This window comes from Amblyomma americanum, chromosome 6 (assembly GCF_052857255.1).
Source record: "Amblyomma americanum isolate KBUSLIRL-KWMA chromosome 6, ASM5285725v1, whole genome shotgun sequence".
NCBI lineage: Eukaryota > Metazoa > Arthropoda > Arachnida > Ixodida > Ixodidae > Amblyomma > Amblyomma americanum.
Window position 1 is genome coordinate 88,551,884 of NC_135502.1, and position 25,802 is coordinate 88,577,685.

The window sequence follows — 25,802 nt, forward strand, 5'->3', positions numbered from 1 at the left end:
CCAATACGATGCAATGGCAACCTGCGCTATAGAAGAAGTGTAAAGCAATTTTCATTCATGCAAATATAGGAAAGTAATAGAGTTATATATAAATACTACTTCTTACGATACATTACACTCTGTGAAATTACATTTATTGTTATTAGCTTTCTCCATTTTATAACACGGTGCAAATTCGCAACTGCGCGTAACAAAATTCACAAGCTGGCATCTCTGTTCGTGCCAATTAAACTGCGCCGCTCAGATATGTCGCGAAATTTTTTTCCATAAAGATAACAGTCGCGCATTATAACAATAATTTGGCACATCGTTATCACTAATTTGTTTTGTGACTGTTGTCCACAGTCCTGTATACATGTTGGGATAATGGCGGCAGCCACACGAAAAAGCTATCCGTACTTGTGTCGAAAGCTCATAAAACTACTAATACTCTCACTAATAAGGAGAACTGCGTTTCGCTTGCAAGCGAGCAAACAGGTTACGAATACTGCGAATTTTGTTCGCGACCACTGGATAGTTCTCAGTCAAAGGAGCGTACAAGTTTAAATTGAGACGCTGAACGTTTGCCCTTGAAAACTGTTTGGAGAGTTAGAAAAACGCAATGATCTGGCGAGCTTATGTTACGGATTGCAAGACAGATAGGCTGAATGCGTCACATAACTTCTCCAGCATGTGCTGTGGTCAGGTGACGATCACTAGGAAAACATGTTAATGAACGCTCACCTCTGTAATTTGCAAGCTGCCCTTGTTCGTGTGCTGCCGCTGACGCAAAGCCGTGAGGGTTAGGCCGCTCTGAAGAGGTATCAACTTTCAGTTATGCGCACCGCATGAGGAGCTCTAACGCGAGCGCAGTTTTATCCGTCACAAGCATGGATTCACGTGTCACTAACTGAACGTGGCAAAGCTGAACGCGAATTTTCTTTTTTCAGTTTCATTGGACTTAAGGTGGCCTCTATTGGCCGACGGGTGTCTTGTAGCAGCTAATAACTCTTGTAGAGGCTCACAGGAAACTTTGTCGTGAAAAAAAAGTAAAGCAACACATCATATTACTGAAGCGCCCTTCGCTAGCTTCATGTTTAAAGTGTCGTTAAGCTCCGCAAAGACCAATCACCAGTTCGTTCACGTCCAGTGGAGCCTCTCCTTCCAGATCTCCTTATGACCCTACGGACCGCACCAACATAGTTCCAAGAGCCATTCCGCTTTTGTATTTTTTCTGCTTCCTTCTTTTCGTTGATTCAGGGCTTCTTTTGGAAACTCTGAGAACTCAACGCGGTGCCCATAATTCAGCCTGGAAGCAGGCCTTTTAGAAAAAATGTGGTCGTCTGCACTGGCGAGCAGCGGCCTCCCCGTCCAATAGGCGGAAGCGGGCGCCATTTTCTCCCGTGGAAACAATGCCAGCCGCAACCAATTACAGCGGGTGCTGCCATTGGACCATGGACTCTTGGGTGCTTCTGCTCTAAGCTTGGCAGGAGGGAAACGAGTTTCCGAGAGGGGGAGGTGGTGCATGTATGCGTGTTGCCTCAGGGGACCGACATCTCGACGGCGCCAAGCTGGCTACTCAGGAAGCCATACTGTGGACAGAGGAGGAAAAAGTACTTCCGAGGCCATTTTCCGGCGAGAAAGCTAAGGGATCTTGGGAATGAGTGCGCCTGGAGGCCTCCATCCAGGGTTACATGGTGCAAACGTGGAAAGACTGTGCTGCCGCCAACTCTACACGCCATAAAGAACGATCGTGCTATAGTGAGTTCTCCAAGGAGACCCGGTTACTTTATGTAGCTTTTCCTATCTGCGCGTAGGCTTCACACCCTGCTCGAGTGTTTGGTGTATATTTTGGGACAGCGTCTGTGCCAGTGATCGTACGCAGACCCTTGGTCCCGTATTGGACCACGAGTCGTCTGAGGAGGAGTGGCCAATGGCAATACCACGGTTTTCTGAGGTTTTTTCTAGCTTGGAGACGTGAGCAACATAAGCTCAACTTTTAATGGATTGTACTTAGCCAGGGCAGGGAAAATGAGCTGGTAATAGGACTCCATTTAGTTTTCTTTGTATGGTGGAAAAATACCAGTGAGGCGAACGAATCTCAGAAAGAAGCAGCCCATTAATGTGAAATTTGAAAGCGCATTTAACGTAGGCCTGCAGCAGTCTCGGCGTAACGAAAACCAAAGGAATATTCTGTAGTAATATATGTATAAAAATACCTACGAATTGTTCTATAGTCAATCTATAATACTTCATATCACCGCTTAGAGGGTACGAAACGGTTTCGAAGGCGAGGATATAGTTAATTTCTTCTAACTCGAAGTCAGTATGCTTGTTTGAGATTGTGTTGATGTAATCTTTTTACGCCACAGGACCCCAGCTGGCAGTTGTCACGGCTCCGTGTTCCCAAATCCAGTCGCTTCCTTGGGACGTCACAATGGCGGCGTTCGGGGTTGCCTGAAACAACAACAAGAACAAAAACGAATTAGTTTCTTTCTTGCAAAGTGCCTGCGTAGTGCTTTGTAAGAAGCGATGCAAAGTAGTGATGTTTTAATGTACAGCTTCTATCCTTGGCTCATACAAAACTGCTTTTTTAAAATATTTTTCACGTGTAGAAATAGTAACTCCTGCAACAAAGCAACGTTGGTCACGCTACCATGTGCATGCAACTCCCACCGTAGTTGCGTATGCCGCCATGCCTGAAATTACATCCAAAATGTGAGCGCTGTTCTGAATCACCTTAGGCATGTGATCATAAGCACTACAAAACCATATTAATGCGAATATGCAGAAGGGTAGAGGTAGTGACGCTTATTGCTGTGCGATATGCACTTTAATTACTAGCGCAATAGAAAGACATCGCTTGGCTATTGTGAGCGCAAAGGCTCACGGAAGATTCGCGAAAGAAAGGTGTTTCCATGAGATTACATGTGAAAAAAAAGACCCTGTATTTCGAAGGATCTTTTTGTATCTTTGCTCAGTTCTGGAGCGTTTAATCATGAGTCAAATTCGGCGATTACTGCGATGGTAACGACGATGACTAGCTGTTGACCCAAAAGCATCGACGGATGGAAGGAAAACAGTACGCTGGCTTAAAACGTTGGCATGCATTGGCACAGTAAGCCCAGAAACGGCAAAGACGTTAGGGTAACGCTAACTAAAACTAGAAGGCATGAAGACAGAGAAGTTTGACGTTAAACGGGCTATTATTTACGCACCAGAGCAAGAAACCGTTTGCCATGGTAGCAGCTCATTTTGAGCGAAATGTAACGACTGTAGCGAAAATTGTACTCAAGAAATCGCTTAACTCGATTTGTGGGATTTATATGAGAACACCGATAATGCATGTACATCATACTTACTAGATATATTAATTTCTGTATGTTTCCCGGCGAAATGAGGATCATGATTTTCCTCTTCAAAGTTATATTTACGGAGCTCTGCCTATTTCATTCCTCAACCATCAACAGCCCTTTTTGGGGTTTAGAACCGGTGCTCCTGGGAAGATTTAGACGGGAAAACAAAGTATTAGGCAAACGCAGAAACCACAACCTCGGTGGGAGTGACCTGGTACCGCCAAGACGGCCCGACATTGGATTGGTTGACTTCTTTTGTTGATAAGTTTGGGAATTACGAAACAGACGCAGGAAGGAGATAAACGGAGTTTAGGCGACGGCCACTGCATCCTGGTAGGTTGTGCATTTATCACTTCTAAGCGGCGTCGAAGACAAATCTTTGCTTAGACGATAACGGCTGACATTGATTTACACACGAGGACATCTCCGAGCTACAGAACAGGGGATGCAGCCGGCTGGCCTAGTAATGGGATAATGCTTGTCGTAGGTAAGGCTCTTGGAGTGTTTGCTCGACTTTTAGAGTTTCAAACGCCGGGAAGGGAAGAGAGCGGTGCCGCGACAGCAAACCTTGTGTGATAAGCCTGCCATAGAGAACGCGGGAATTCGAGGGGAATACAGAAGCCTGGGAAGCCACCAGGCTAAAAAGTCTCTTTTTCTTTACAGCCGTCCTTGTCTTACAAATTTGCGAGCCCGGACGTGATGTCATGCTTCGAGCGTTAAGTGCCTCCCCGAAGGGGCCCACAAGGCTTATCATCCGGACCGGAAATTGACTTTTTCGTTTTCAAGTGCTTTGTCTTTCCTACCTGCATTACCATCCAGAAATTCCTATGAGTCATTACGCAACAGAACGCTGCTTTCAGAATAATACAGAGCGCATCACTACGGGACAGAGAAAAGGAGCACACAGGATGAGCGCTAACTGCAGCAACAGAATGTTTATTCCAAGAAACCACTGGAAGGAGCCAACAAAACGCATTGCCAACCACACGGCGAAGAACGTAACCAGAAATTTTGTGAGCACAAAAACCAAATCAGGAAAACCACGAAAGTAGTAGAAGACAATCAAGCAGACAGCCAGACTAAAATAAACCCTAAAGGCGTAAAATTCTTCAGAGGACGAATGGGACAAGATTATCTTGAATTAAGCCACTGAATAAACCTGTTGTCAGTTAGCGGTCGTCCTTTGTGCTGCTATTATCTGTCCTATTGTGCTGCGCTATGTCTTCTTATAATATGCTATACCAACCAGCCCACACCGCCACTTTGTTAATGTTGCTATTAGAGATATACTGTGTTCTCTTGTCGAACACATTAACAGTATTAAAAGTGTAGCATCCGTCTGGTAGCATTTGAAAACAAAGCAGGCTCCAAAAGTTGATGTGCCCTGCATTGCAAAATAAACGTGACCGCTCACCATACACTTGGTTTCCACGGGAACAACCGCTTCTCTCTATTTTGCCCATGACAAAGAAAACATAGACAGAGGGTGATTTAGGGTTATATTGCGTTCTATAATCATGAGACGACCTTCCGTTCTTTGCTTGTCGTAGCACACGCCAAAAAATAAAAACTTATAAAAGAGTGCGGGAGATATGCTTGCTGCACTCTTGATTACGAATCGTAATCGTGAATGTAGTATCGTACCATGCCGAGTGTCACGATTACGTTATTTACGTACAGCTGTTGTTGCACTCGTAGCTTTTAAGCGTTAGATTTTTCGGGTGGACGCCGAGTTCTAGATATAACTCAGTGCGTGCAAATGGTGTTTTAACGTTTAAGTAAACCCGTCTCCCTCCTCAGTGATCGGGACAAGCACTTTCTCCTCTGTTGCTCAGAATAATTTGGCACTGAGCAACGCAGAGATAATATGTGTGTAAATAAACTGGCAAACACAAAAGCTGTAACATGACAATGAAACACGCCACTGAAACCAGGATATTTACAAGTCAGTACACTTTCTCTTGCGTCGTTACATCCTGAATCAATTTTAAAGAAGTTCAATATAAGCCATGTGCTCCTTCGCGGCGTGATTAAAGTAACCTATTTCTGGCAGTTTTGTCTCTGAGAAAGGGAAGTTTCACAAGCGATCAAAGAAAACTCTCACGAAATCCTTGTGACCGCTTTCAGACGTCGACTAATATATGACAAGCTCGATAATTCGTGTCTGTCGCTTTCCTAACGTGCCTTCCGTATATGGATATTCGTACATGGAAAACAGGCGTGCATGGCAAATGGGGACATTTGCTACTTGAAAACGTTGTGTCTTGTGCGAAAATGGTGATATGGCACGGTATACTGTACGACACGTCTGGTTTAACACTTCAGGGGTCATGTGCGCTGTGAGACACATCAAGTTCCGAACTAATTTGGACGACTCGTGGTTTTGCAACGCTTGTTAATTCTCGGCGCACGGAAATTTTGCATTTTGGGTGCGTGAAAATACGGCCGCCACTGGTGGGATTCAATCCCACGACCTACTGATCAGCAGCGAAACACGCTAGCTACTGCTACACCACGGCGGGCTGACAAGAAAATGTAGCTCTGCATTGAAACGCGTTGAAATAATCATCGTGACCAAATTTGAAACACTCAGGTTATCTCTACATTTCCGCACTGCAGTCCAATATACGTATGCATTTACATAAAGATACTTAGGCCTTCGTGAATTTGCTCTATGTCGGTGCGGCCACTTAGCCACACCTTTCAAGTCTCCTCTGAAGAGTCAGCCCGGGTCATTGACCCTGCCTTTTCGTCCCTCACCCGTTCTCTTTGTTTCTCTCGCCCGCGTTGCTAGGTAAAAAAGCGGTTTGTTTGCTTTCACGAAGGAGCTTGCACATAGAGGTTTTATGTGCTTAACTTCAGCTAGGCTGCGCAAGCGCTCTTCGTCCCGCCATTGCGAAACACGCGTTGAGATATCAGCAAAGAAAGCAGCCATGCAGACCGTATACATTGGCGTTAACATGTTTCGCGGATGGAGAGTTTTTCTTTGCCTTTTGCTGCCTGTATGCGTCGCGCTTATTAGAGGAAGTGACCGGCGCGTACGTGGCCTTTCTATAAAAAGTATGAAGGTACACTTTAGTCTCATAGTGACGAAGCTATTGAAATAAAAATGAAGCGAGTTGTTTGTTCGCGCACATGAAGCGCCGAAGTAAGAAATTGCTCGTGTTGTCCGTTCTTTTGTCCTCGTATGTTGGACTGTTTTTACCACTGCTCTAAATAAGCCTAGATCCCCCCTCTCAATGAAAAAATCGAGACCATGCTTTTGTTCTTTTTTTTATCTTAAGCCCCACACAGTAAGTTGTCTGAAGCCTACATCCACGAACAAATAACTATACCATTGCTAGTAGCTACGCTATTTACGTCCACCGTCTGCACCTCTCTTCGAACGTGTTGAGATAACTGCAAAACTTTAACATTAATTAATTCATTCAATCATTAATTTATTCATTCATTGTAGTACCTGCAGCGCCTGATGGAAATTTTTTTAGAGGGAAATCATAGAAATAACAGAGCAGGTTAGCCCTCAATCGCTCGGCGCCGAGTTTACGGTGCTCTATTTTGGACGACTATTGTCATTTGTTAATGTTGAACACAGAGCATCGAATTGAATCCCGGCTGCGAGGGCTGGTATGAGACATGTGGCTTAAAGGTCTCAAAATGAGCGTTTTCAAACGGTTAAGGCATGATACAACCGTTCTATAGCCAGACCTATCGCTTTGAAATTTGTAGTCTGGGTCGTTTTCATTCCGCCGCTTATACAGCCCATAAATATTAGCCAATATTTGGTTATTTTAGTATGTTTTCTGGATGCAATAACTCAATCTTTAATCTCTATTCGTTGTTGCTGAGAAGGAAATTGCTTCAAAAGCGCCTTCTCGTGCACGCAGTACTTTACGCTTTTGAGTGCGGAGTAAGCTTTAGTCAAACTAAGCATTTAAACTTTTCTTATTTCACTGCCGTAAAAAAGCGTACGCTTTGAACGTCATTACTGTTAGACTGCTTTACTGGGTACATTAATCTCGCTCGCAGCGTTTTTTCCTGGCCTTCAAATCCGCTTCGCGAAGTAGCGACAGGAGGAAAATCGTTACATACCGGTGTGCAAGTACCATCGAATTTACTTATTGAAAAAGTTTGCACCACCAATGCTGGCCCAGCTTGATGTATTCACTAGCAGGTATTCACGGGCTTTCTAACGATGGCTTTCCATCATTTGAGCGAAACTAATTTTGTCACGTCACGTACGATCTTGTTAAACAGGGTCAGTGGAGATGCTTGTTCATATTTTTTTTCGTCTCTAGTCAAGCGCATGCATGTGCAGCACATTCGCACGCTCAGCACATGCACGAAATTGAATCTTCAACACAGCGTGTGCACAAGAGGAGTACCGCCAACAAAGCGTTTCACCTTTAGGCGCCCCTGGATGAGCAGTCGGCGTTCTTTGAGGCTGATAACAGCGGTTGTTTCAGCCGTGCCTCGGAGAGGAAGAAGATTACAGTGGGAAAAACGGAAACCGTTTCTTTACGCGAGGCGCGTACAGATTGAGCACGAACAAACAATCTGCCATTCTTTTATTTTGAACTTGGCGACCTCTACGAGCTTTTAGCTGGAGCAGAGATAAAGGCGCCACTGCGGAATAGCTATGGCTTTACGAGGTAAACTCGGCTTTTCTTCGAAGCGGTGCAACACGTTGAAATTCCCGCTGTTTTAGGTAAGGCGTGTCCCATCCTCCTTTTTTTTTTATCTGAGTTAGTGAAAATGACTAATTTATTTGTGAAAGGTATGGTTTACGGCGTTCGACGTCTCAAACCGACTTAGGTTATGAGGAACGCCGTAGTGGAGGGCTCCAGATAATTTCTACCACCAAGGATTCATTTACGGGAACTAACATTCCACAGTACATGGGATTCTATCATTTCGTCTCGCTGAGGCAGGTATTGAACCGGCGTCTTTCGGGTCAGCAGCCAATCACCATTACCGTTACAGGGCCACCGCGGTGGCTCATGAAATATTTGTTTAAAATTACTTGAAATATCTTTTCCATATTCTTATTTTGCTTGCTTCTGTCGCGCATGCCGGAGTGAGCATGGCCATGTTTCGTTAAAGAAATCGAAACTGTGTTTAGATTATTTCTATGTGCGGAGGCATTTCTTCTAAAGAACATTCAGTGAACACGCAACGCAATTATTGTAACAAATGTGCTGTTTCAGTAGCATGGATAGAACGCGAATTTCACGTGTACACCGCACAACCAAATTATTTGTGGGGGATAGAAGAACGGCGAAGACATGGTTATTACAACTCGTAAGTGTACTTTGTTGTGACCCTTATAGTTTGAGAACTGATGTGAAAAGAATGTCCATAAAAGCTTGTATTTTAATTCATACTGCAATCATTTGCAATTGGCCCACTAGCATTTGTACAGTCGCGCACACCTAAAGCCTCCAGTCCTAAGCAGAAATTAGTCAACTAGTTGAACATTGCTATTACAGAAAGGCACTATACAGTAATCTTTCGACAGGCACACGGGGAATAAGGTTTAGTTAAAGAATACCAACGAGGAATCAATAGATGAGGTGCCAGCACTGAAATATTAAAGCAACTGACTCACAAAACATTTTCCAGTGAAACCGAATTCGCTGAGCCTTTGGATTGCAAGCGGAAGCTGAAATAAAACCGTGACGGTCATACGGAACTGAACAGCCGTTATATTATCGAATATTTTTGAAAGTATGTTTGAAACGGACAGTGGCGACTGGGGCTGTACATTCGTACGCCTCATTCCTGCAAGGGCTTATTCATCAAGATATGAATGAGATCTCCTCTCTGGTATGGCGTGGAGTCCATCCGTGGAACAGGGACCAGAGGGGCATAAACGTGCGGCTCTGGCGATACCGGCCGTCCACACAATGAGAATCTTCCTAAGTGGACGGCAGCATAGGGACGAACAAGAGCCTCGGGGGCGGGTGTCCCCACAGACCAGGGTTTTATCGAGCGTCCCGTACCATCTCATCTGGCGATTGGCGCCACGCATGTCTTCGGGCAGCGCGCTGTTGTTCGAGGCGCATAGACAATGAAGATGCTGGGGACAGTGACGTGTGTTCGGCTCTCCCTGAGGCCTTTACTGCCTTTGTTTCAGCTCTCCCGCCCTTCATAAACGCGGCGGGAAGAGAATACGAGTCCCTTCGTGCGCGTTCTTCAGTTTTTTTTCTTCCTTTCTGTCCTTGCTGCGATGACGATGCAAAATCTTCAGTGCAGTGGCTAGTGCTGCAGTAAGCCGCAGGGGCGGTTGAATTATGCACGACACCGACAACGAATTGAAAAGGGGACTGGCTGAATCGACTAGCGTTGCGGACCAAGTTAGTGCTCATATACCTGATGTTCAGACAAGTTTTTATCAAGAAAGGCTTCACTTGTAGTACGGAAAAAAAAGAGTAACGCATCCGTACATGAATGACGTCTTTGTAACACTATTTTGTTACGAGCATTCTCTGTGGCAGTCTACTACGGAATGTCCCACAGTAACCAAAACTGGTGGTGACTTTTTGACGGTGACAAGAACGCCAGCTATAACAAGCGATAGACGCTGCAAACCACACTTCGAACTAGGTACTTCGGCCCCTGGACACTAATCCTTAATGTCAAGCCCTAAATATGCTTACACGGTCAAAATTACGTATCCTTCCTTTTAGGAGTTAAACCCGAGTGAAGCAGGGATCACTGCTTGAAAGAATACAGGTAAGATTGAGCCCCTTTGCATAAATCTGTCGCACAACTTCGGTCTTTGAAAGAATTTCTGCATGTAATAGTAGTTATGTCATCTCCAGTTCCTGTTTCCTGAGGTGTCAATTCTTTCTTGCGTAGAGTGCTTAGGTAAGGAAATCTTGTCACATGCCAGTGATTTTGGAGCAGTTTTGAACGCGCAAAACATTTTATTGCTGCACAGCGCAGCAAATGCGTCGAGTTGCACCGTTGGTCAGCAAAATTGTAGTTAAGAAATGCTACAGCTGCTTTTTCCTAAGAGCCTTTAAAATAGGAATTTCTACAACATCCTGAAGACATTCTTTTACACGGATTAATGTCTATTTCATACCTGCACAAACAGTTCACATGAAATTAAGTCTGCCTATCTATAACGCGTATTAGCTATGAAATCCGCCACACCTTCAAGTCATTGTGCAAGGGCGACGAAAAGAGCGAATGTATGTTCAAGTTTAGGCATCTATCCTCCGTACTGTTTCTAAGCCGTTGTTGCATGCTAAGCCTGTTGGAAGAATATCAAGAGCGCACGATTTCGAGTGCAAGGAAGGCAATAAGGTCTTTCGAAAATTGACGAACCAGACTCTAATGTAACAACACCACCTAGCGAGGACTTACCAGAATTCGATATTAGCATGATAGCATATTGCGGTCCGACCCGCCGCTGTGGCTCAGTGGTTAGGGCGCTCGACTATTGATCCGGAGTTCCCGTGTTCGAACTCCACCGCGGCGGCTGCGCTTTTATGGAGGAAAAACGCTAAGGCGCCCGTGTGCTGTGCGATGTGATTGCACGTTAAAGATCCCCAGGTGGTCGAAATTATTCCGGAGCCCTCCACTACGGCACCTCTATTCTTCCCTCCTTTATCCCTTCCCTTACGGCGCGGTTCAGGTGTCCAACGATATATGAGACAGATACTGCGTCATTTCCTTTCTCCCCAAAACCAGTTAAAAAAAATGCGGTCCGGTTGAATGTGTGAGCATCCTGACCGGGAACGTTATGAATAGAATGCACTAAAAAAAATTTTGCAGTGGCTACGCCACTGTGTCGAGATTGCTTGTAAGATTCTGCGCAATACTGTAGTCTGTTTTGATCAAGTCGAGACTGCAGTCAGAAAAAAGATTACTCACGGTAATCTGCGTATACTAAAAACGGTATGGCAGGTACAGGCCTCTTTACCTGCTTCTAGCTGTGGTCCATTCTCGCATGTGTTATATGGAAGTGAACGGATGACCCTTAGACACAGTTTTCTTTGTTAAAGCGCTGTTTCTGCACCACTACTATTTAGCTTATCAAGTTACTGTAATGGTGGGCGCTTGAAAGTTGTTTGCCTTGCTTGCGGGAGTTAATTTCACATTCGCAAATCACTCAAAGCCGATATTAATTTGGCCTGCGATCTTGCTGTTTTCACCTTTGACGGTCGTCTTGACAGGATTACAACGCATTGAATGTGAATGTGGTGCCAGAGTACATGCCCTCCATTATTTAATTAATTGGTGCTAATAGGTGTTTCGCACTGCACTCAAGCGCATGATGTCGGCCTACGTAATAATGCTGCCAACACATCCTTCTGTTTTTAAATATAGCTGCGCAGAACCGAAATAATGGAATACTGTCTTGGGCTCCGTCGTCAACATTTGTTCAAGCAAGCGACGATTCCCAATGAATGTCGCGTTCTTGGTAAATAACTGCTAGGCGTGGTTTACATAAAGTATTGATTTCAATATGTTAGAAGTTAGCGCTTAAAATCGTGAGCTAGAAAAGACCAATGATGGTGCTGAGTGCGCTTAGAAGTATGAAGATATATCACCGTTCGACCATGAGTGCTCATAGGCAGAAGATTTCCTTTCCCGGTTTTATATTTTTTTCGGAATTCAGGGATGAACAGCAGCCAGGATTATTTTGTTTCAATTTGGGTAGAAGTCAGGTTATTCATCAACTTTCATAATTCATAATTGTGTTATTTTTCTGAGCAAAATAATTTACCTTAGCGCAGGCTGTCTTGTGTGATATATGAAATGAGTGAATGTTTTACTTGTTACCTACCGAACCAATCTATAAATAGCAGATTATACCAAGGAGTGGTAAGAAGGCAGATATATATATATATATATATATATATATATATATATATATATATATATATATATATATATATATATTATATATATATATATATATATATATATATATATATATATATATATATATATATATATATATATATATATATATATATATATATATATATATATATATATATATATATATATATATATTATTAAGGGAGCCAACAGTCACCGAAACCAAGGTGCATAGGGGAACGTTAATTTTTTTTTTATTTAAATGTGTTATGCTTATTAGTGGGATAATAATACTTAGATTAATAAATAGCTTCAAGAAAATTACTTATAAAGCAGCAGAAAAAACAACCATGCCGCCGGTGGGATCCGAACCCACGACCTCCGAATATCGCGTCCGGTGCTCTTACCAACTGAGCTGCGGCGACGGCTGTCCAATCTGCTGCTCTCGTGGGAATTTATGTTTACTGGGTGTAAGCGAGCCTTGAGAGTGTTCACCAGCGCCACCCTCGACCATAGCGGCGGACGTAGCACGTCCTGTAATACCGCGAGCGTGACGTAGAACGTCATCTAACGGCGAGGGGGGAAACTGTGCGAGAGCCCTCTTATGCTACCTGTGGTGAACACTCTCAAGGCTCGCTTACACCCAGTAAACATAAATTCCCACGAGAGCAGCAGATTGGACAGCCGTCGCCGTAGCTCAGTTGGTAAGAGCACCGGACGCGATATTCGGAGGTCGTGGGTTCGGATCCCGCCGGCGGCATGGTTGTTTTTTCTGCTGCTTTATAAGTAATTTTCTTGAAGCTATTTATTAATCTAAGTATTATTATCCCACTAATAAGCATAACACATTTAAATAAAAAAAAAAATTAACGTTCCCCTATGCACCTTGGTTTCGGTGACTGTTGGCTCCCTTAATAAAATTTGTCAAACGGGCCCCTCATTTCCTTTAACTTGTCTGCGAATATATATATATATATATATATATATATATATATATATATATATATATATATATATATATATATATACACTGCACTGCAAAATCCGTGCACCTTATTGCCATAACTGGAGCAGGGCATCGCTAGATATAGTAGTGTTCAGCACGATGATGCTTATAAAACGTTTTCTCGGTACCTAGGCTCTGGAGTTTGACTTTTGAACTTTACTTTTCACAGATTAACCTTACTCACAGATTAGGCCATGCATCAAGAGAGATTCGGGACCACCATCCGTTAATTATATAATAAATACACAATATCAAATAGCTCCCGAGTGGTTCTATTAGCTTTGTGTACTCTCAAACTACACATCTGAAGAGTGCATTTTTGGGCAGAAATGAAATGTAATCATCCTCATCCAGATGGCGTTGGTTTAGCCCAATAGTTCCGAAATCTTCTCGGGGTGTGATAATGTGTTCGGGGTTACCGGAAGACGAAGGGCCTATATAGTTACACCGTATGTACATAGTGTGCCTGTACATGCTCGTTCTAAGAGTGACGACTGTCTTTAACAAAAATAAATTAAAAAAGAAAGTTGGTAAGAGACCTCATGCAGTCTAAAAATGCATTTTCGGGTAGAAATCTGGCTTAGCCAACTCCATCAATGCGGTGTTGGTTTAATCGCATCTTTATGAAATCATTTCGCGGTGGAGGAATCGGATGAAGTCGCATTTTACCGGAAGCCGAAGGTCCTTGCACGGCCGTGGCTTTGCCGTTCGCGCAAGCGCTCTTCTTGTTGAAGCTTGCGCTTCCTTCTTCCGCAAGCCAACTTTTTTTCCCGGAGACTCAGCTTGACAGCTTATCAGTATATCCATCGCCCGACGGTGAATCTTCGTTCACCTGCCCTGGCGACCCATCAAGTCTAATGACAACGACAAAGATATCGGGGTGCGCACCACCGCTGCATTTTTACGCGGCCCGTTTCCAGCTGGCAAACCATGGGAAAGATCTTAAGACCGAGTGCAGCCTACCAGAGGCGCGAAACTTCACTCGCTGGTCGGGAAGTGGAACCGTCACGGCAGTGCCTGTGACATTCACGGGGGCGTTCTTCTTGCTGCAGGTTAGTTTCAACGATTTTTATCGTACGGGGCCTGTATGTGCGCTGCCTGTTGCATCTCATCCGCTTGTCCCAAGCTTCAGCTGCCATTCGTTCGGCCACGGACGCTTGAGCCGGAAACGGCAACGCTTCTTGTTATTTTTCAGCTTCGCTTTTTTTTTTTCGTGCGTGCTGTTGGTTTCTTTTTTCTGGGAATGCAGAATTGAGCCCAGGCCCTGATGGCAGAGTCCTGTAAGAGATCTTAAGTGGTCAGGAGGAATTAAAGAACAAACTGACCTCCGTTGAAGAATAGCAAGCTGGAAAGAAATCTACCACGGGAAGCTTGAATGCACGGGCAACTAACGTGGAATCGGCGATAGCTAAGATAGACTAAATGCACAGTACAGTGTTACAGTGCATGAAAAGCTGCGAAGCGCAGAAGGCTACACTACACTCAATTGAAGAAAAAGTAGATGACATTGAAAAGTGCAGCTGATGGTGCGATTTAGTTTTGTATTGCTTGGAGGATAAAGATTCAAGAGGCATAATAAACAGCTGAAAAAGAGCGTTTAAAGTATATTCATTCAATTTGACGTGCATTGTAATTAAAAAGGCGCATCAACAAGAGATGTTTACTGAAGACCGACTTCGACCGATTATTACTTACTTCTATTCCTGTATATATAAACCAGCTGTACTGTCGGACGCGAACAAACTTAAAGAATCGAAGATAAGCTTATGAAAGATTTTTCAGGATTGTAAGGGTGGCAAAAAAGCAGCTGCTGCAATATGATAAGGAAGATAAAAAAGCAAATGACAAAATATATGTAAAATACGATGCATTGTATCTAAATGGTATCAAGTGTATATTTGGTGGATCGCTTGGCCAGGATTGTGCGCTTATTGACAGAAGTCGATGAATCGGCCTTGTTGTTTCGATCTTTATAGTAAATTGTATAAACTGCAAAATGTTATGAACAGAAAAGATGGTTTCTCTTCTCTTTTTGACATGGCTCGGCTCTCTATGGTGCTCGCGTCGTAATCTTGGCTTGATAGAACCATGAGCGTCAACGAAAATTTCCCTTACAACTATGCTTGCTACGGGAAGAATTAAAACTGTCCTGGAGGAGGCGTCATTACTATCGTCGACAAAGCGATAAACGCTTGAGTGCTTGAAATATATGCTGATCAAGGCGAGGTACTCTGGGGTTTCATCAGACCGAAAGTTTGCTTTTGGTTTTATGAGGTATAACGTCCGAAAGCGACTCAGGCTATGAGGGACGCCACACTAAAGGGCTCCAGAAAATTTGGACGCCTGGGTTTCTTCAACGTGTACTGATGACGTAAAGCACGCAGGCATATTGTGTTTCGCTTCCATCGTCGGCCGCCGCGACCAGAATGAATCCGCGTCTTTCGGGTCAGTAACCGAGCACCACAACCACTGAGCCACTGCGGCGGGTTGTCTTTAAAAGGACAAAGCGGCTCCTTTATATTCGTTTTACCGATCACCCAGTAAGTTTTGAATCAGCTGAGTGAGCCAGCAAAAAATGTGATCATTGACTCCATTACAAAATGAGGCAATTTTAGTCTTCTTGAGGTCGCTTGTGCCTCTCAAAAGCCTACTTCGAGTGTAAAAAGTGAATCAACCAAAGATATCATAGAATTATGATGCTTCACGAACTGCCACGGATGGACCTGCTGTTCACGTGTGGAGCTATTTTATATTTCTCATTCACGAACTCTCCCACAACTGCAAGGCGTCGTGTAGTGGTTCCAGGCATTAGCGATCATGATGTTTTTTTTTTTTAGGTAAATCTGCAGCACATAAAAATTGAAAATTGAACTCAGCGGCTCATTGACAGCCATCAGGAAGCCCGTACTAACGACATAACGCTTTCTTAAGCTGCATATTACGACATGTTCAAAACTTTAGCGGAATGCGAGAATGTGGATACATTGTGGAGCATATTAAAAATATACTTATCAAGTTTCCTCATCGATATGTGCTATAATAGATGACGACAGCACGACGCATCGCAGCTAAGTCGTGGAGTACTAAAGAAGTGAGCAGGATTGTCAGGAAAAGACCGACTGCTTACGCTACACCAGCAAAAATCTATAATGGGTGAGTTGGTGTAGGTGAAGCATCTTCGGACAGCGCGAAATGGCCAGGACGAGAAGTAACAGCCCTGCGCTTTGTCTGCTCTTTCTCGTCGTGGTCATTTCGCGCTGTTCGAAGATGCTTTACGCTGCATACAGGAAAACGCAACACGGCCATTTGTGCAGCAGTGTCTCATAGCCGGTTAATAGTTCGTTAATTGTGAATTACAAGACATTTAGCTAGGTGTTTCGTTAACGTCTAAACCATGCGTGCCACATCTTGTCAAACCATGCAGCAAGATTTCTTGCGGATGTACTAGAGTTTGAATTACCAACTTAACTTCGAATTAGCACTACGGAAAAAAGGACCTCAAAGTAGCCCACTTGTATGTATACACGAAAACACATCGAATGTCAAGGAATGTAAGCTACCTAGCACTCATTTTATTCAAAAAGAAAGCGTTCGCTGCATCTTAGAACGGCAACAGAAATATGTCCTTTAATGCAGAAGCACTGAAGTCTGGGCCATTTGGTGTTGATACATAATATAAAAATTTGTCGCAGCGCAAACAAGGCGGGGACAACTATAGAGAATGCTCATCCTGTCGTGAGCTTTGTCCCCGCCTTGTTCGCGCTGCGACAAGTCATTTAATGCGCATGTGGGAAAAACAACGGATCAGCAAAGTTATATAATTTTTGCTGGATATTTATGTAGTCATTGTAGAGCACAATTACCAGGTTTGCTTGCGATGCTGTGTTAGTTGAACGGCTTGGCTCCTGCCTGAACGCCAAAAAATAACAGTCGACATTGTTCCTTCATAGTACACAGCTTATGAGTTTGATGTAAAAGGCGTGTAGAAATCCTATCTATACGTCTCCTGGAAAACATATGATGAGCGACTGCGGAGCCAATCTTAAAGACGACTGACAACAGGTATTTTAAGTCATGGTAGCTTTGTGTAGTATATGAGATATACTCTGCTCAGTGGAGTAAGAGAATTACATGGTCCTTTTTAGAAGCCATGATAGTCATATTTTTCAACATAAGTGTACCTGTTTTCATCAAATAGCAAGAAAAATGAAGCTGGAAAACATAAATGTAGAATTAATTTACTGTCTGCGACATGGTGTACTTGCAGCTTGAAGTTCTTGCGCACATACTCATTCATGCTTGTTTGAAATCAAGTAGTAATAAATGCGTGGCGTAGGATCAAATGGTCGAAACTCTCCTACTATTAGCTAAAAAGAGGAATTTCCAGGTTTTTAGCGGAGTGCACAGTTGAAGGGGCTCGTGGAGGCTCCGATTATCGAAAGTGCACGAGCACACAACAGCCATTCCTGCCGGTTTATGCATTAGCGTAAGGGGCACTCAGCATGCATATTAGATACAACACAGCGCGCTAGGTTTTCTACTCGTTGGGGGTCCTTGCGTTTTTTTTTTCATACCTTTGTGGAATAGCGCATGAAAATATAGCCTGCTCTCGACATAAGCGGATGGTACAACATATTTAAATATTGCATCCGGTAAAAGAACTTCAAGGGAAATAAATCTTCAAGGGAAGGAACTTCAAGGGATCAACATGGAAATCTGGACACGGCGTTACGCAGACTCGGGAGCATCTCTGGTGCGTAAAACTTTAGAATTGTACACCAACAAAATGGGTCATAACGGGACGACACACTGATGAGTTTATCGTACGCAATCTGTTCAACGACTGCACTTATTGCACTGAAGTGCCTTAGGCGATACCACGCTGGGCGGACTGTTATACTTCGGTCAATCCGATACACGTAAGTTATGCCCATTTCCGTCACTGCTCAGGTTTTATTGTTTTGCAGCCAACGTTGGCTACAATGTTTCTGAAAGGGCGTGCCGGCTAATCGTGTCTTTCCAGAAAATGGCTCCTCGGCGCCTCACAAGGTACAGGCAATACAAGGGGAAAAGGAGGTTAATTTCGCGACGTTGCGCGAGCCATGGAATATTTGGAATGCAGCGATTTATGACCATACCTGTGATAGTGACTGGACACTGAAGAAATAACAGGGTAGTTTGCGTGGGTTCGATCCCGGCCGCGGTGGTCCAATTTCGATGGAGGCGAAATTGTAGAGGCCTGTGTGCTGTGCGATGTCAGTGCACGTTTCCGGAGCACTTCACTACGGCGTCCCTCACAGCCTGAGTCGCTTTGGGACGTTAAGCTCCCATAAAAGATAAACGATATAATTTTTGAAACATCCACAACAGCTCATCATGAAGAATTAAGTTGTTGAAGGGGCAGCACATCTTTCAGCCAATTTTAAATCCGCATATGCCGTACTGTAAGCATTGCCCTGCAAAAATTTACTCAAGTGACGTTGTAAAGAGATAAATTTATCAGTTCAAGCTTTTTACGTAAAGAAGCACTATCACATCCACATTGTGCGCTGAGCTTTGGCGGCCACGACTGGACACAGAGTGAATTTTGTTTTTCTGCTCGAGTAGCTTTTTTTTTAAAACTTTGCGCGCTACAGCTAGAAGTAACGCATTGAAGCCCAACCAATGAGATAATTAAAGGAACCGCTCAGAGCATTTATTTTGTGAATTGTTACTTGAAAACAATAACCACAAAAAGTTGATAACACGACGTTGCGACAATAAAAGAAAACATTAATATTGCCTTTTAGTAAAAAAATAATTGTAATAAGAAACTTTCTTTTTTTTTCTGTAAAACACCGCAAAGAAGGCTGGACCTTCACTACTCTAGTTGCATGCACGCGTAAACTTGGGAAATCGATCCGCTCATTACACCATGCATCTTTTTTTTGTCATTGTCCATATGCCATGCCCCGTTCCGAAACATATACGCTTAAAAGACGTGGGAAGCCTTCAATATATTTTGGGAAGAGACTATATAGGTGCGAGCTTGCAGTCACTGGTTTCGACGGAATAAGAACTGAAGTTGGTTTTATAGGGCATGCGTGAGAGTAGTGTATGCCGAGTGTTACGAATGATTCAGCTTCATCGTATACGCAAACTGGTGTGCGGCTTCAGTGTTTTACCTAATTTGTAGTTGTATATTTCGCTTTACTTGTGTTTCTTGTCTTTTCATTTCTTAAAACAATACATGCATCATTTGAAAGCGGATCATCCCAATCAAGTAGGTTTTGTCCTACGCAATATCTTGTGGATCATGCACCGTCCGCTTGTGGCTAACTTTCGGGCCATCCGAAGGTTGTCCTACCTCGCACACTGCTACGTAATTGCCTAACAAAACAGAGAGGCCTACGTTTTTGGCAGGCTTTACTATACTGCACCATTACGACAGTTGTAATATTTGCATGGTGTGGCAAGTAACGTCAATGCATTCACACGGCACAGGTTTAGTTTTTAGTCATGAATTCGAGAACACTTGGATAGATAGGGTCTGTTGGCTACGGGTAAGCTGTGCGCCATGGCAAGTGGTGCTTAAGTCTACGCGCAATTCCACTCAGTCCATGGTACAGCCCTTTATATTCTTCTACCTGTTGTTGGATGCTCGACACAGGGGCTGCCGCGTAAGCTACATATTTCTGCAGGTCCTTATTTGGCTCTAAGTACTTTTGGGTGCTTTTTACTCATATAGGTTGCACAGGAACAACAACGCGCGGTGCATGAACGTCACGTGCGTGCGGCAGGGGAGAGAAAGCTTGAGACCACGGTTTGGAATTGCTGTTTGCCCGTATTTTCATTCCATTTGTGCTGCAAATCGCCGTTTAAATCCAAGCTGTATTCTGATAATATTATTGCATTCGTTCTATTCACGCGCAATATAATTCATGCGCAATATTTATATTGCTGTCTACATTGAGCATGACCAATTACGTCACCGGAGGGTAACTGACAAATTTAAGAATTTTTACCTCTCATGCCTTTCAGATACTTTGATGCTTGAAACGGTGTTCTGCCGCAGTTGTGAACGTCAGGTCAAGAAGTTATGCTTGCGTGATGAACGAACGAATGCAGCTTCACTCTTTATCGAATTTCAATATCTTGCTTCCCGCTATTTTTCCCCAACATAACGTTCCAGACATTATTTTAAGGAAAACCATGGTTATGTGTTCTTTTATTCCGCGGCGTATGGAGTGGTTTCTGTAGAAAGTAGCGTGATCGTTTTCTTGCATTAAAAATGAAATGTAGCACACGAATATTACTATTATACGTAATGAGATCATTTTTAGCGTTGAAATCTTGCCTCGTAATATGCTGATCGAAACGGCGTGTAATGGGCACTTTTACGCTTAATTGGAGATGACCACAGCGGTGGCCCAGTGGTTGAGCATCCGCCTCGCATGCGGGAGGTGCGGGGCGCGATTCCCAGTGCCGCTAGGCACCCACTGGTGATGCAATGGGTACAAGCTTCCCCTGGCCTGGTGCTCGGCTTATTCAGGGTTTTAGGGTGAAATGTTTGGAAAATAGGTCTTTGATCTCACCTTGAACAAACGAAAAGAACCTTGTTCCATGGCACTCTATGGCCGCAGAAGACATGCGCCATAAAAATTTTCTGTCATCTTCAATTGGAGGTGACTACAACAGACATGCGATATGACGCAGAATGAATAAAGGTAATGAAGTTACGCGCTGTCAGTTAATAATGAAGCAATTTTTTTGGAAGATCTCAGACAATAACGAAAGTTTTAGCCGGAATGCCTGTCATGATTTTGAGTCCGCAGCGTTATGGCGATGCGGCTCCAGTCATCTTGACTTAGAAGTGCGAAAGATGGAAACAACAACGGTGCTTTGGATGGACTGCAACGCCGCTTCACGCGTGTATTCGTGAAAGCGTGCACCGCCCTTTTTTTTACAAGGTATTTGTAATATTAAGTCGAAATGAGTGTGGGATCATGAGCACGACACAAACATTGTATTTTTTATCGCAAATGTACCTTGAACGTTCTTTTCCCCGGTCAAGTGTCAGCTTCGTCTCAGCGAGCGCCAACACATTGAAGCCCTTCAGTATTAAAGGGCTATAAAACCTGCACGTGAATATAAAACATCGTAATATGATCTACTTATTCGCACAAGATACACAGGAGACTGGGGCAGAACGCGACATTTTGTTACATAGGCCGCCGTAACGTTTAAATGAGCTGCTGAATTAACTTGATATTTATGCGCTATGACTCCTCCACATGTCTACTGCGGTGCGACTTAGGGTTGGCCAGGCCAACACCTTCTCAGTTGAGAAAAAAAATTCCGAAATGAGCCTTGCTGAACTAGGAAGCGGTCAGAAAGGCGCGAAATTCTGCACGCCAGATTTTTCAGAACTGTGTAGCTTAATCAACATGGCGCCCTTGATTAACGCAGGTGGTTAGATATAACAGTTCGTTATTGGTGTCATATTATGCAAACTTTAAAATTTTTTCGATTCGGGTAATTAAGGTATGGAGATGTTTTCGCAGCAGGCAAGATATGGGCAAAACGCGACGTTGTGGTGTTGTGATGGGCCTAAATAAATGAAGTGGTTTTATCGCTCGCTTTAAAGCGCTGCCAGTGTTTTTCCGCACTGTACGATGGTCTGAACGTACAAAACGAATACACTTAATGCCAACTAGTGCGCAGAAAACGTGGCGAAATCTCTGGAGAGATGGAAACAGAGCCAATGCCATCAAGCGTTTCGCTGTTACGAAAAGCGCCCGTGACAGAACAGTAAAGAAAGTGCGAGAATATGAAAAGCAGCAGAAGAAACTGTACAAAAAAAGTATTCTGACCCTTTAGGTCGCACTCTGTTTGGCTGGCGTATACAGCTATTTGTTCAACAGGCTACGACAATGAAGCAAGCTCTGTTCGGTCTGGCCTACATTCGCACTGAAACCTCGTGCTCGTGTGCTACGAATTGAACCAAATTCCATGTCCATTCTACATAGCACAACGAAAAAGCAACAACTGTGGCACTGAAACAGAAAATGGTTGCGGTGAACGCAGAAAATTCAAAAACATCACTCAGCCAGGCTACACGGAGAGCCTGCCTGGCTGTAGAACCATTCGGACTATGTGTACAGACATTTGATCTTCCTCAACATGTTATTTTACCTTTAAACTCGAGGGCTGTGCGGTGGCCCTGAGACCTTGCACGGTCCAAACTCGCTTGCTTAATAAAGTTTTCCATCCATCCATCGGACGGCGATGAGTATTCTTTACATTATTTCACTTTAGATATTTATTTTTCTTACGTCATCTGCAAACGTTGGCTACAGGAAATAATGAAAGCGTATACATATGAGTATTGGGCCGTAGTAGCTTAACCTGTGCTAACGCCTTTTAAAAGTATCGTGCAATGCTGAAGGTCTTGAAGTATTTTTGAATACTTGCTGCCAGCGTGAAAACAGCAAAAGAGTAAGTAGACAGGTAAGAAGACAAGCACTTTTAAAAATCGGAGGTCAGCAATGACAACCTGCCCCTACAGCAGTCTGGTCTGTACAGTCAGGAGAGAACCTTGCGGGATGCGGATTAGAGCGCAACAAAATGTCCCTGCGTTGCCTCACTCCGATCGAGCACGCATGTATCCTCTTGCATTTACGCTTTTCTTTATCCGCTTTGCCTTACTGCGCCGAATTAAACGCTTTTCCATGTGCCTGCATCCCGCAAAATTTTGTGCCTGAGTGCAAGTACGTGGCCACACTGCAGTGCATAACCGTTAATAGACATGCATTCCTTGGATGTTGCTAAGCGTTTGGACTCTTCTTTGTAAATGTTCATTTTGAAAAGCACAAGCGCAGCCATGGACACATTCAAAACAGACCAAAAGAAGTTACTTTCTAGCACAGTCACGTGACTCAACTGCAGAAGACGAGCAGGAAAACTCCTGCCCAGCAATGATCCAGCGAAACAAACCACGCCTCTACGTCAGCAGCACGAACCATATAGCCAGAGGCGCGCTACCCAGCAGAGTTCTTCAGGAGGCTTAGTGAGCTGACGTTCGCAATACATCAGGGTGTCCTATCATCGTGGCGCCTCAGGGATGCATAAAGTAGCATCGCGAGCTCCGTACATATTACGCGCACTGCAGTCGTTATTAAACGCGCATCTTAACCGATATACGTACTTAATTATTTTAGCAGATTTCAGTAGTCCGGGCAAGTTGTCGGGTCTCCTCGGCTCTCGTCTCCCGCGGACTGGTGGGGAGATGCGGGAACGCACAAACGGGTTGGCGCCGGCGCCGCGTTCCAGGAGGTCCTCGCGTCGAGTCGGGCTCTCGCAGGACGCCCCGTGGCTTGTGCGCCGCCCAAGGGTCTGCCTGCCGCCGCCGTTGCTGTCAGACGGTGGGCCCTAAATGGAGAGACAATGATGGCTCGCCAGTGCGTCTCACGGCGGCCGCGCGGACGTTTAATGTCCCTCTTTATGAGTATGCGCTCGGCGCCAAGGGCGGCAGCACTGGCCCAGCCGCATGTGTGCAGCGAGACGACCGAGATACGGGAAAGGATGACGAAGACAGGAAAGAAAAAAAAGTTGGAGGTGCTATCTCTGCGAACCCAAGGGGAGCTGCAAATATTCGAAAAGTGTTCGAACGTTATGTTTATAGCCGGCCCTTTCTTCTCTCCGCGCCGTTGCCGCTACAGCGTGGTCGTGCTGGTGCGCACGCGAGCACATTCGAATGGGCCTCGCCGCATGCCAGGCGTGCGCCGTATAGCAAAGTGTATGTGTATACCGTGTGGGTTTGTTCGGCGACGGTCCTTCCGCCGTGCGACTCGGCTGATAGAGAGAGCGCCGCCCGGCGTGTGCCTCTGCAGCTCCGTGGCGGGCGACGCGGGCGTCAACTGACTGCGGGCGGACTTTTCAGGAGGTGCCGCTCTGCTTGACGCTGGGACCAGTGTCGCTGGTTGGGGATTCTGACAGTAGCTGTCCTGCGTGGAAGATAACAGAGGTGAGTTCCTTTGCCTAATACTATCTGAACGCGAATTGCTTGCATCTATGTTTGGGGTGCAGAATGCTGTATCATTTCCTCTCGCAAGCTCTTCCTTGCCCATGAAAATGCGGACTATCCGGGATTCGGTTATAACAGTGCCTTGCGACGCAGGAGAGCCAATGTGCAGGCCACACGAAACAGCAGAGCTTTCTTGAAAACCTCCCTGCCTGCACAAGTTAACCATCTACGCTAACTTTGGTCCATGTGATGCATTGACTATGCTTCACGTACCTAAACCTGACTATGTACGGAGTACCGTGAAGATCGCTTCACGTAGCAATAAAAAAAAAGGCGCTATGTGAAGATAATTTTTTCGAAAGTACATCTGCGTTATCATGTGCGTTGTAGGTCGAAGCCAGCAGCTGCTGCAAAATTAAGAACTCTTTGCTCGACTGTGTCCCTCGCTCTAAGCAAGCCTTCCACGCCCTGTATGTGGAGGCATTGTTCATTAAAAAAATGATTGGGAGTGACAGTTAGCCTGAACTGGTTCCAGAGTGTGCAAATAGTTGGAATAATCGTATGATGGAGGCTACATCCGCTGGGGTAAATCAGTCATCGACTCATGTTGCGCAATAGGTGGTAAGCATCCGCTGGATATAGAGAAGAGGTCGAGCGACGGACTCTCATGCTTCTACGCGATTTACAAGCAAAGCGGTTGCAGCCGGGTATTTAGTTTCAAAAATCATATACTGTGAGCAGTCGGCGCATCTCATTGTGCTAGTGTTATCGGTGTGCTCGTGTTAAGCGTGTGCGATTTCCACTCGTTTTAAACCTACTGATGACCTGTCGTGGAGAAAATCTCCAAGTTCTGCGTCTCCGCTATGTCATGACAGCGTTCGTGTTGGCAAAACAGTAAATATTGTAGTCCCTAAAGAGAAAGCAAAAGCGCACGTTTTCGCAAATACTCAGGAGTGAAAGGGAAGCGAGTATTTATTTTGTAGCCGTAACCGAATCCCGCGTAAACACGTATGCGATTTTAATACGCGGACCTGGAATGCCTTATAGTTTTCTGTATCTTTCTCCACTCGTTGGATATATCATGCAATGACGACACAATAGGAAACGTGAACTGACTATTGCCTTGTAGATGCTTGTCATGGCAGAGTTATCGTTTCAAGCTCGTGTGGGCTGGCAAAAGAGTAAATACTGTAGTCCCTAAAAGAAGCAAAAGCGCACATTTTCGCAAATTTTCAGGTGTGAAAGGAAAGCAAGTATTGATTTTTTATCTATAATTTTGATCTCGAAGCTATGTTTCTTTACAATTTTTTGCAAAACCACAACTTATTCTAGCACAAGACAAGTAACAGAATAAACGATTGCTAAATAAAAAATGCTTACTTTAGAACCGCACATGACTGCCATGAAAGCGTCAGTGCCAGCTTCTTTCCTAGTTTGTAATAGAGGGTTTGAGAAGAATTCACACACTAGAGAAGTCCCGACAAGTGTCAAACCTTGCACGAAGCACGCAGTCACCAAATAACTCCACGTAGTTGGGCACTACACCCTTCCGTTGTTTAGTATACGAAGTTCGAATTTTCTCCGACGATTTCTCTGAACGCATGCGTACTTCACATCT

At 44.3% G+C, this 25,802-nt stretch overlaps 1 protein-coding gene and 1 long non-coding RNA gene across 3 annotated transcripts in view; one reads left to right on the plus strand and one right to left on the minus strand.

Moving 5' to 3' along the window:
- LOC144095370 (uncharacterized) overlaps positions 1-25,802 on the plus strand; it is a 201,093-nt gene that overhangs the window by 114,782 nt on the left and 60,509 nt on the right. The window lies entirely within an intron of this gene.
- The window catches only part of LOC144093831 (uncharacterized), a 75,712-nt gene continuing 50,551 nt past the window's right edge, over positions 642-25,802 (minus strand). Inside the window, exons 3-5 of one of the 2 annotated variants that reach the window (XR_013306335.1) lie at positions 23,969-24,164; positions 23,366-23,589; positions 642-2,436 (exon numbers count right to left, since the gene is read on the minus strand). This is a non-coding gene — a long non-coding RNA (uncharacterized LOC144093831). Of the gene's footprint in view, positions 2,437-23,365; positions 23,590-23,866; positions 24,165-25,802 lie in introns of those variants that run through there. The other variant, XR_013306336.1, reaches the window with a different exon arrangement.